The sequence below is a fragment of the Calonectris borealis genome, chromosome 1 (genome assembly GCF_964195595.1).
Source record: "Calonectris borealis chromosome 1, bCalBor7.hap1.2, whole genome shotgun sequence".
NCBI classification, from domain to species: domain Eukaryota; kingdom Metazoa; phylum Chordata; class Aves; order Procellariiformes; family Procellariidae; genus Calonectris; species Calonectris borealis.
This window is the reverse complement of record NC_134312.1, coordinates 61,942,317-61,953,171: the sequence shown is the minus strand read 5'-3', so window position 1 is coordinate 61,953,171 and position 10,855 is coordinate 61,942,317.

Below are 10,855 nucleotides of genomic sequence, written 5' to 3'. Positions count from 1 at the left end.
TTATATGGCAACTTTCAACATATTTATTCCAGTTAATCTTCTTAAGTGCTTGTTTGCTTTACCAGTATATTCTACCAATCAAGTTCAGTATCTCCCTTTTACTATGCATCATTTTACATTAACTAGCTAGCTGATAAATTCAACAAGCATTACTTCTAGGAATAGGTTGATCCATTCCTATGCTAAAAGAAAAAATTTGTTCACAGTAGTGAAATAAAGGTAAACATTTTAAATGCTATTTATGTATCTATATATAAACCTATGTTTACCAAAGTGTAGAGGAAGATGGCTGAGTTGGACAAGGTCACTAGGTGAATAGATTGAGGCACCTAACTAAGATTTATTTTAAAATAAAATCTAAATTATTTACTGTGCAATGAAGTTTATACTTTGCACTTTAATTTTGCCCCGAATGCCAAAAGACTATACATCAAGGTAGAATTTCTTGCCTCTGCCCGTTAAATTTGTCTTAAGAGCGTTTGTAAATATATAAACTAAAAGAAATTATGTGCCTGGTTCGGTGGGAGAAATATCACTAAAATATTAGAGATTTAACAGCTCAAGTATCCCAGAGCAGATTTAATAGCCAAGTTTTAGCTACCCTGAAAATCAGGGTTGTAATGGAAGTGCTGATACAGCCTTAATTATCGCAACACATCACATGCTATAATAGCATATAAAAAGTGCTGGGGACCATAAATCACTATAATAGTGTTAGTTGTGACACAGGAGTAATACACGTGGTTTTACTCCAGAGAAAAATCTTGTGTTTATGACAATGACAGATATCCCAGATTCACTTTAAATGGTGTTTATTGTATGAATGTATAGGACTTTTCCTGAAGTTGACTGGCTTTAAAATATTTGTGTTTTAATGGTCCATTTCATCAGGTATGATCTCACTACCAATACTGTCTGATAACTAAAATACCGTGCACATGAGCTGTTAACTAGAAGAATAGAACTTGGTTTTTCTTATTAGTACTGTGAAAGAAGCCTTTAGAGAAAACACTTGTGGCTTTGATTTTGTTGGTTGATAGCTGTGATTGTAGAGTTGTTATTTAAGAATAAAATCTGTTGGGTATGTCTGGGTGGAGTTTTTTTGCACTTGGTTTCACATGCTTTGCACAATTTCTTTTTCAGTGGGTATGTCACAACTACCAAAAGGTAAAACTGTGGCGTTTTCAATGAAAGTATAATTTCCTTGTAAGTGTGCTTTCTTCAGCTGACTTGACATAAGATGTCACTTTCTCTTCTTTGTCCAAGTTGGGTGATGTTGAATAGTGATCATATGCAAATCTTCAGTTCCTCACAGTTTTACTTTAAAATGAAATTGTGGTACATGCTGTAAAATACACTTTGTGGTCTGTTTTTAGAACTGTATTTATAACGTCTAAATCCCACCTGTTTGCCTATCAACTAGATATCAGACAAATATTGATTGTTCGATTTTAAATTCGTTTGAAAGACTGTTGACATCGGCTCTTTGAGAATCTGTGTTACTCATTTATTTCATACATCGCTAAAGGACATGTAACAGAAGCTGAAATCTATCAGATGACAGAGTCCATATGGTAGAAATGTCTAGGTTTACTAAAATCCTTAGGGAAGTTGTGACTGTGTAAGTATAGGACAGTCGTGCCAGTTACGGCAGACACCGCTACAGCTTCACCTTAAGAATGTTCTTGTGAAAGTGGAAATGAACAATAACCTACACTTTGTGTTTTCAAAGTAATTATAGCAATATCTTTTGAATGTAGTTCGGAGTAGAGCACATGATCATGCCATAAACTCTGAAGATAAATAAGTATTACTGTTGTTATCTGATATTTCAGGATAGCGAATTTGACGTGAACTTAGTCTTACAGCCTGTTACTTAATGACCTCTACAAGGAAACTGACGTTTTGTACAATTCAAGTTGATCAGTCTTATTTCGAAGCATTGTTTGTTCTTTGTAATAAAGTGGTTGTCCTATCAAACGCATTGTAAACACTGAAGAGTATGTCTGCTTTTTCAAAGGTGTCCGTGTACAAATTTCTGCCCTTCTTTAGAAAAGGGGATGATACAGGGAAGAGTGAGTATATTTGTCGGGGGCGGGGGGAAGCATGTTTAGTGATAAGCATTGAAATACTGAGTATTACTCTTTCATAAAAATTATTTCCCAAGGTACTACTTGGTTACCTCATGGGGTTTTTTTCTTAGTTGAGGTTCCCCAATTCCTCCCCCCACACCTTCTTCTGCAGTTGCACTGCTCTCACCATTACCCTGCCCCCTTCCATGCCTTTGTGCCATGCAGCTTGCTGGCTGCGGCCTCTGAAACGAAATTTTGAAATGACTTCCCCTGACTATGCAGCGGTGACGTTGCTGCTGTTCAAAATGAGCGGCCAAGAGTTTGGTACTGCTTTGTTAGAGTTGGTTAAAAGGATGGGATATGAGTGAGCGCTTGCCGTGCTCAGGTGGCTTCTGGTAAGGATATGAATTGTGCGCGTGTCCAACTCCGCTCAAAATGTCACAGTCTTAAAGCAAGTTGCTAAACCTTTACGGCAGCTGACTGTGGGGAGCTCCTGGGGAAATAAGTAATACATGTTTCTAGAAGCAGGGGAGCAGAGAGGAGCAAGTGAACAGAAAGGTCAACAGAATTGTTTCTAGACCTCTTAAGAGACTTCACATAAGAAACTGCTGAAAGCTGTCTGCTCCAGATTAATTCCTTCCTTGTGTTCCTAGCTGTTCTAATAGAGTAACTGTTGTCTTATTTTCAATTATTTGTGATCCTTGCATTAATGGAAAACAGTTGGGAAAACCTAAACAGTCAGTGAAGAATTCCCTCATTGTGCTTTTTTTCTTTCTGTTAATAAGATTCTCAGAGTAGGAGTTATTTTCTGTTTAAGGCAGACTTAAATTTGCTGTATGAATTTATCTTAAAAACAACTCAGAATTTGTGTTTTTTCTTTATAGCATTAGCTGGTTCCTGGTGTATTTTTATAACATTTTCTAGTGAGCTAAAGGCCAGGGCTTTTATTCTGTGGCTTCCAGTTCTGACACCGAAGCATTTCCAGATTCCCAAGGCAGGGTGGAGCATTAACTGCTGGCATTGTGTTAGGAGTTAATGTGTTCCTCTTCCTGTTAGTAGTTGTGAAAAACTTCATTTTGGTGCATTTTCCATTGATCTGAAGCTAAGTGGAGATCCCTTTTATTAGAATTTCTAGAAGTTAGTTGAAAATAGCAGGAAGATGAGCTTAAAATGGATCCTCTTGCTCCTTGAATGAGTCTTTAGGATACTGCACCTCCAATGCTTCCTCCAGAGAGAGAGGAAATCCCCACGGCGTGCTGTGGGGCAGGCGGGGGTAGGCTGGGCACGCAGCTAGATCCCAGCGTGAACGAACGGTGTCGGGTCTCAGCCAAAGAATTTCTCTCCTGCACCTGCAGACCCCTGCTCTGGCCTTACTCATGCCTGGTTTGGGAAATACCGCTACGATAAAAATCATGAACCAAGCCCAGGCGCGTTGCCAGGCCCCAAGGACAAGTGATACGGCAGGGCGCGTGAGGCTGAATCCTCCCGTCTTCCCCAAACCAAGGGGAGTGTTCGAATCCACTTAGAAACAGTCTCGGGCAAATGCCGGCCCCCGGTCTGGGTCTGGGGGGAGCCCCGGCTGCAAACAGCACGGGTGCCCAGGACTGCGGGGCTTGGTGCTGCAGACACAGCCCCCCTGCCCCTTCCCCCTCGCCTTCCTTGCCCACACATCCCCCAGTCAAGCGCAACAGCCATCGTTTTGGCCATGCTGCCATCGACAATAGTGGGAATTGCTGCGCAGAGAAAAAGAACGGGTAACACAAGACTCGTGCCTGGAAGGCAGGAGACAGCAGGATGCTGACGTGTTTTAGGCACCCAGTTTAATTTAAATTATATGAGATGGTAAGAGTTTGCTCTGCTGGGCTCATCAGCACAGCAAAGAGGCAGAAGCAGCGGAGCAAAAGAAAGGGAGGGGCTGGGCTGCATGGGTGGGAGAGGGGGAGGGAAGAGGAGCGCTGGGATGGGAGGAAGGCCCAAGAGATCTCTCTGATCTATTGGATCCATTTGTCTAATTCCGTCCATATGTGCCTAACGTTAGGTCGTGAAAGTCTGGCATTTAAAAAGGAGTCAGTAAGTGGCTCCTTGGTCTGTTCCCAAAATCCTTCAAAAGGCTGAAGTACTTCACGTTACTTGTTGAACTTACAGCCCTGCCAATAACCAAAAAAAAAAAAAAAAAATTTACCAAATCGGGGCTGGGTTTGGTTTGCTGTCATTGTTTTATTGAGGAGGTTCTTGCCTCTCGCAAGCATCTGCTTTTAATATATGACATAATTGCTAAGTTGGTACAGCAGCTCCTTAAAATGAAAATTAAGGCTCAGATACGGTATCTTCAAAGAGAAAAAGAGATGAGGCATTTCAATGTGTCCCAAATGGTAAGTAGTGTTCAGAGAGTTATTTTTGTATCTGATGAAATTATAAAATACCCTTATCCACACATGGAAGTTATCAAATGATTCTTAAAAGAGGCACACTGGGTATGTGCCGTCTTAGGAGGTTCAAAGCCACCAGTTCCTTGTTCCTGTTTGCATCCTCTTTGTTTGCATTCTCTCATTTAAATGGTTTTGGCCAGGGACTCTTAACTGCCTTTTAGGATAACCACCTCTCTCTTATATGCAGTGCTGATAATTCTCTTTTAACAAAAAGTTATTAGGTACAAGTAGTAGCTCGTAACTTTGAGCAGCATGAAGAAGTACCCCAAATTTTTCTTGTTAGTAGCAGCTTTGTAATTATTTCTTCATTGCACTTTGCCTGAGTAGGGAGGAGACTTTTATATGTTGACTTTATATGCCGTCTGCTCCGGAAGGAAAATATTCGGAGCCTGGGAGCAACGCTCTGAAATGACCGTCTTGAAAAAAAAGACTTGAAATTTCAATTTAACAGTATGAGGTTTCACCTACTTACATTACAAGCATAAATGTTTTGGTATAAATGCAGACTATTTATGTAGTTATTATTCAAAGATTAATTACTGAGATCCATTTCATGTATTTGCGCTGCTATTAGAAGGTTAGGAAGATGAAGTTGCTGTAGAAAGGTGCTGCTGAGCCATCTGAAGCAACATGAGAGCTGTCAAGCCAGACAGCACAAAATTGTCGGTTATTGTCAGTATTTCTTTTTCTGGCGGGTACAGAACTTGATCTCACTGTATCACTCAAGAGACACTTTGGACGACTTTCAGCTGCTGGGCTTGTAAAACGTGACTGTTGCTGCTGGTTTTGAAGAGTGGAAGAGCGGACTCATCCTCTGATGGAACACTCCCCAGGCCCTGCCGTCTCCGCGTTCCCATCCTGAAGTGACAGATCCTGTTTCCCTGTAGCAGAACTGCTTTCCAGCTGGCTAGAGGTGAGATTTCGGATCCTTTCCCTTCTCCCCCAGTGCTTAGCTTTTCCTACCAGCTGGCTCCCGGCAGCTTCCTGCTCACCAGATCGCTTCTCCCGGTGTGTTACATCACACAGGGAACTCGGGCATCTGGGTGGGTTTGGATTTCACGCTTGGGGCCGAGGAGTTGGATGCTGCAGAAACAAACCTGTGCGTCCTGAGGTCCCGTATCTGTGCTGCACTCTTCTCGCCAGTGACGGGACATAAGCTCTGAGGGATCGACTATTTGTCTTCACATAGGGTGCAAAGTGTAAAAATGGTGTATGCTCCTCCTAATTTGCTGTTGCATAAAATGCTGACCACGTTTTAGCTGCAGTTGTTTCAAGTGACACAGCATTTATATCTGAACTGTGAGTCTTAGGTGTGGTGTTGGAAGTTGCTCTTATTTGCTGTCCCTGGTCCTGTGTCCTTTTGCAGGGGAGACACTCTCATCGTTGCAGATTCCCTGCCCTTGCTTACAGAATTATTTTGTTGATTTAAAAAAAGAGTCTTCTAGAATTTTGCCTCTCTTTTCTGTCATGCTAAAGACATACCTGAAGCAAATACAGCTAAGAAATTAGTTTTCTGCTGTAGTTGTCACTGCGCAAGCTATGACCAGTGGCTAGGTCCATGCCCTACACTCAGTTTGGGGAGAGCTGCGTACCGAGGCAGGCCAGGGAAACGCTTTGGGTTGGAAACAACCCTTTTTTGTTCTTTTATTGTGCACAGAGAAGACGCACAGTGACAACAGCTTAGGAGCAGCAGGAAAGTGCTTTAGTCACCGTTACCCAATGGCAGGGGAGGAGTCACACTGCGCCCAGTGATTTCTGGAGAAAAGTGGTCTGCACCTCTGTCCTGGTTCCAGCTGGGACAGGGTTAACTTTCTTCCCAGTAGCCTGGGGGGTGTGCTGTGTTTTGGGTTCGGTGTGAAAGGAGCGTTGATGGCCCATTGGTGCTTTGGCTGTTGCTGGGTGATGCTTGCACCGGGAGGGGGGAGCACAGCCGGGGTGGTGGACCCAGCTGGCCAATGGGGTATTCTATACCATGTGACATCATGCTCAGTATAAAAACCGGGGGGGGGGGGGGGGGGGGGGGAGGGGGGGGGGGGGGGCTCGCCCCCCGTTCGTGACACGCGGTCGGCGGTCGGTGAGCGGTTCTGTTGTGCATTGCCTGCTTTGTGTATTCTGTTATTGTTGTTGTTCTCACTGTTATTATTACTGTTCTACTTAGTTTTATTTCAATTATTAAACTGTTTTTATCTCAACCCGGGAGCTTTCCTACTTGTGCCCTCCCAATTCTCTCCCCCATCCCACCGGGGGCGGGGGTGATCGAGCGGCTGCGTGGCGTTTATTTTTGCTGGCTGGGGTTAAACCACGACAACCTCTGAGCAGGACCACAAGCCTGAGCTGATTCTGACTGGGAATAAACTGCTGCTAAAACTTTGTTTGCGATGCACCATCATTGATGTGCCTTCTGGGGGTGCGCACTGAGCCACGTATTGCTGTGGTTTGTTAGCCAGAAACCAAACCTTTTCAGGCAGCTCTGTCCTAAAAGTCAACTGCCGACGCTGGTGCCGTACGGGCTGGGCCAGATGAAGTATTAGGCACACACAGGTTAGATTAGCAGCCTGAAGGATGCTCCTCTGCCCAGCAGATTTAAACCCTCAATAGTTTTCTTCCATACAAAAGCAAATCAGGTACCATTGCCCTTGATAAATGGATCCTCTGGCCCAGTGTGCTGCAAGAAGATATTCCAGGAAATGACCCTGGCAATTTGCCTGGAACATTTCCTAAACCAGCCTAGCCGACTCCCTCCGAGCTGCTGCGCAGTGCCTCGCCTCTCACCACCTCCACAGCCATACTTGGAGACTGCAATTTAATAAAGGCGGTGCAGCTGGCACTGATTTGGAAACTATTGCGCCCTCGCTCCCAAGAGCATTTGGCCTTGGATGTCAGCGCAAACTGAACTGGCACTGAGTTTCTAGAGAGCTTCCCATTAAATTTTTACACACTGAGGGTCAGAGGTGACGTTGCAGTCCATTACCATGCCAATTTCACAAATCAATAGATAAACAGATCAATATTTGGTTGCTCAAGTATAATTTTTTCAGCCTTTTAAAGGGTGGAAGTATGAATGATTATGCCAGAACAACATCTCTTATTTTCAAAGAGGAGAAATTGGTCCGTGTTTTCAACTTGGTACATGTATTAAACTGGACCACAGCCAAAAGGCATCCTTCCACCACTGCTCTTTTTACCAAACCAATGTGAAAGGGGAATTAACTATTGTCCACTTTATCAATATTTAAGGTCTTCCTATAGGACTGCTTGTGCGCTATATAAATATAGTTTCCCTATAGCATTATTCGTCTTAGAATCTACATACAGGGTTTTTCTTTCCATCTATAAACATAAGAAAATTCACTTCAAATTTAAGTGAAAAACTTCCTTTCTTCTACTTTACTCGATACAAATCAAAACTGAAAAAAGTCTAGCCTGCACCATTTGGGAATGCAGCGACTTAAAAGCAAGTTGTCTTATCACTGTAAATATAACTGAAGCAGCGAGTCTACGTGACTTAACTGGAACATTAATCACATTCAAAGCTCTGCAAAATGAAGAATTTTATAGCTATAAGCAAGGCCGCTGCCAGTTCTTATCACAACAGCAAGGTGCTGAGGAAAATACTAGCCCTTGGCCCTCCCCTTTGCTCTCCGTGTTGCTTTGCACTGAGGAATCTCCTGTGCATGTGCCCATATCCTCCCTCTCCTGCCAAAGACAAGAAAGAAACCACCTATATATGCTTACATGTTAATGAGCATCATCTTGAAACTCTGCAATGGGGACCGTCTACTAATCTGACATGATTCACGGCATATCCAGGTTGCAATTCAAGGAAGACGGCTATTTGAAGTATAGCCCACATAATTCAGACTGATTTTTAGTTACAGGCAGATAAGCATGGGCCAGTAGATACTTAGGATGTACCGCCTCATGCCAAGACTCCCTCCGTCTTCTGGCTACACCATCCAGCCACATATTTTAGTGTTCAGTAGAGATCAGAACAGAGGAATAAATAAAATAGTAAAGATGCATATGTACATCAGAAAGACTGGTGAAGGCAGAGCCTCAGCGCCCATTAAGCCTCTAATGAAAATGGAATGTGGAAGAACGCCATCTAAATTAGCTTTTCTCATAATTGCATTTTGACTAGAGGTAACAGTATTTCTGTGCTTTTAAAGATATCACAAGCACTCTATAAAGAAAGATCAGAAGGATCAAAGTCACACGGAAATTCATTAAAAAAATTAACGTAGTAAAATTTGCTTGTGTCACGGAAAGACACCTAAAAGAAGTCACTGTGCTTGGAAAAAGATCTTTGAACATCACTGCTATTTCAAGCAGCCTTTCTCCAAGATTTAGAATAGGCTGCCACAGCTGTGTTGAGCTTAAGCTCAATTTGGGGTTTTGTTAGTTCAAACAAAACATTCAGAGAACCAAAGATGGCAGTTTTGTAGAAGCAGATGGGATTCAGCAGGAATGGTCACTCTTGGTTTGGGTGTAAGCTACTTTTAGACTTTGAGTGCTTGCAAACAGAAAAGTGAGAACATATCAGTTGTTAAACAAAAATAAAGACTCCACCGTGGTTGTGCTACTACTAATATAAATTAGAGAAGTATCTCCTCAGACCACATTTGTTTTACCAGCACTATAGTACCCTGCAAACTTTATCAGGTGAATGGTTTCAGAGAGACATCAAAGTGTGGTACTATTACTTCTACATGTGTATTTTCAGGAAGTGAACGAACAAGATGGTTGCAATTTTGTCCCTGGACCTTGGGGGTTGAGGGGGAGAAGAAAGAAAAAGAAAAAAGAAAACCAAAGCAGTATCAACACCTTTGCTCACATGATGGTGTGTAAACCACAAACTCAAAACACTAACCTAAACTCACAGAAGAGATGGCAGACTGAAAAAATGTAGCTGGTTTCAAGCAAATGTGACAGATGACCTCAGCCCCCTTTCTGCACATCAAACTGCCAAATCTCTCCTAGCTTCACCTGAGCTGAGATCACAGCTTTTTCCATTGCAAATCTGGGAACATCAAGAACAAGGTGTGACGGCCTGAAATAAACGGAATACAAACAGAAGGGGCTCGTGTAGTGATTGTGTTATTCATTTGTACATTTAATGAAAAACTCCATTTGTTCAGTCATAGCTGCTGAAGAATGACAGACTGCCACAAAGCCCAGAACATCCGCCCCGATCGCCACAGAATACACTGGATCGCCTCCAGGGGCTCTGCCAGCATGATGGTGATTTGTAAGAAACACTGTTCAAATCTGCACATACATAAAATCTTTGTTTAGCAAAAAATGGCTATTTCAGATTTCTGGGATGTCTTAGTTTAAACTATTTTCCCAATATTAAACTGTTACTTTTTCTTTTTTTTAAAAAAAAAAAAGACAAAACCAGCAAGAAATTATATGGCAACAGATTCAAGGTGTGGTTTGCTTAAATTAATGACAGGTATGTGGAAAGATAATTATTATATTACATTTCAGTCCACTGCAAACAGTAAAAATATCAAAGGTCCCAAAATTCAGTCTGAATAAGATATATTATTAAAACCACCACCCCTATCCTAACAGGCTAAGACACTGCATCTAACAAAATTACCCACCCGATTATTAAAGAAACAGCAATGTTACTAAGAACAGCTCACTAAATATACAGAACTACATTATCTAGGTAGAGTTTATTGCAAAACCAGGAAAGAGACAGCAAACTAGAAGTCTGTCTTCCATTTCAGATCTGTATCACTTGTTCAAGTTTCAGTCACTCAAACGCATACACACACACACACACGCAGCTTGTACACAGAAAGTCGCTAACACAGTTGAGTTCCCACAGTCTCACAAGAAACCTTAAAACACTTCGGTAAAAAGTTAAAATGAGATCTTTTACCACAAGGACTATAAAATCCAGCCCCCCCCTCCAATACCCTTGAATTTCTAAGTTTTGGATTCTAAAAACCATACATAAAAAGGAAGAGTTATTTCAGTAGCACAAAGACTACCTTAAATATATCACAGTAAGTCTAAGGAGAGTTAATGCAACTGAAAAAAAAAATTGAAATGAAGACCTGCATCGCACACAGTCGGTGTTTTCATCAACACTGCTGATAAGCTCTAAGTCTCTAAATGTAGTAGAACATTGGTTGTTTTTGATTAACTTTTAATTCTGAAGTTACATAAAAAAACAGTTGTAGCAATTCTTTTGAGCTGCTAGTTTCATGAGGAAAAAGTCCCTTTCAAAATTTCAATAAATATGCTGATATGTAAAGTTACTTGATGTTGTCATGCAAGACAAGTTACATAACCAAGACCAACTCAATCTTCATAATAAAGGCAACTTGCATTCAAAAA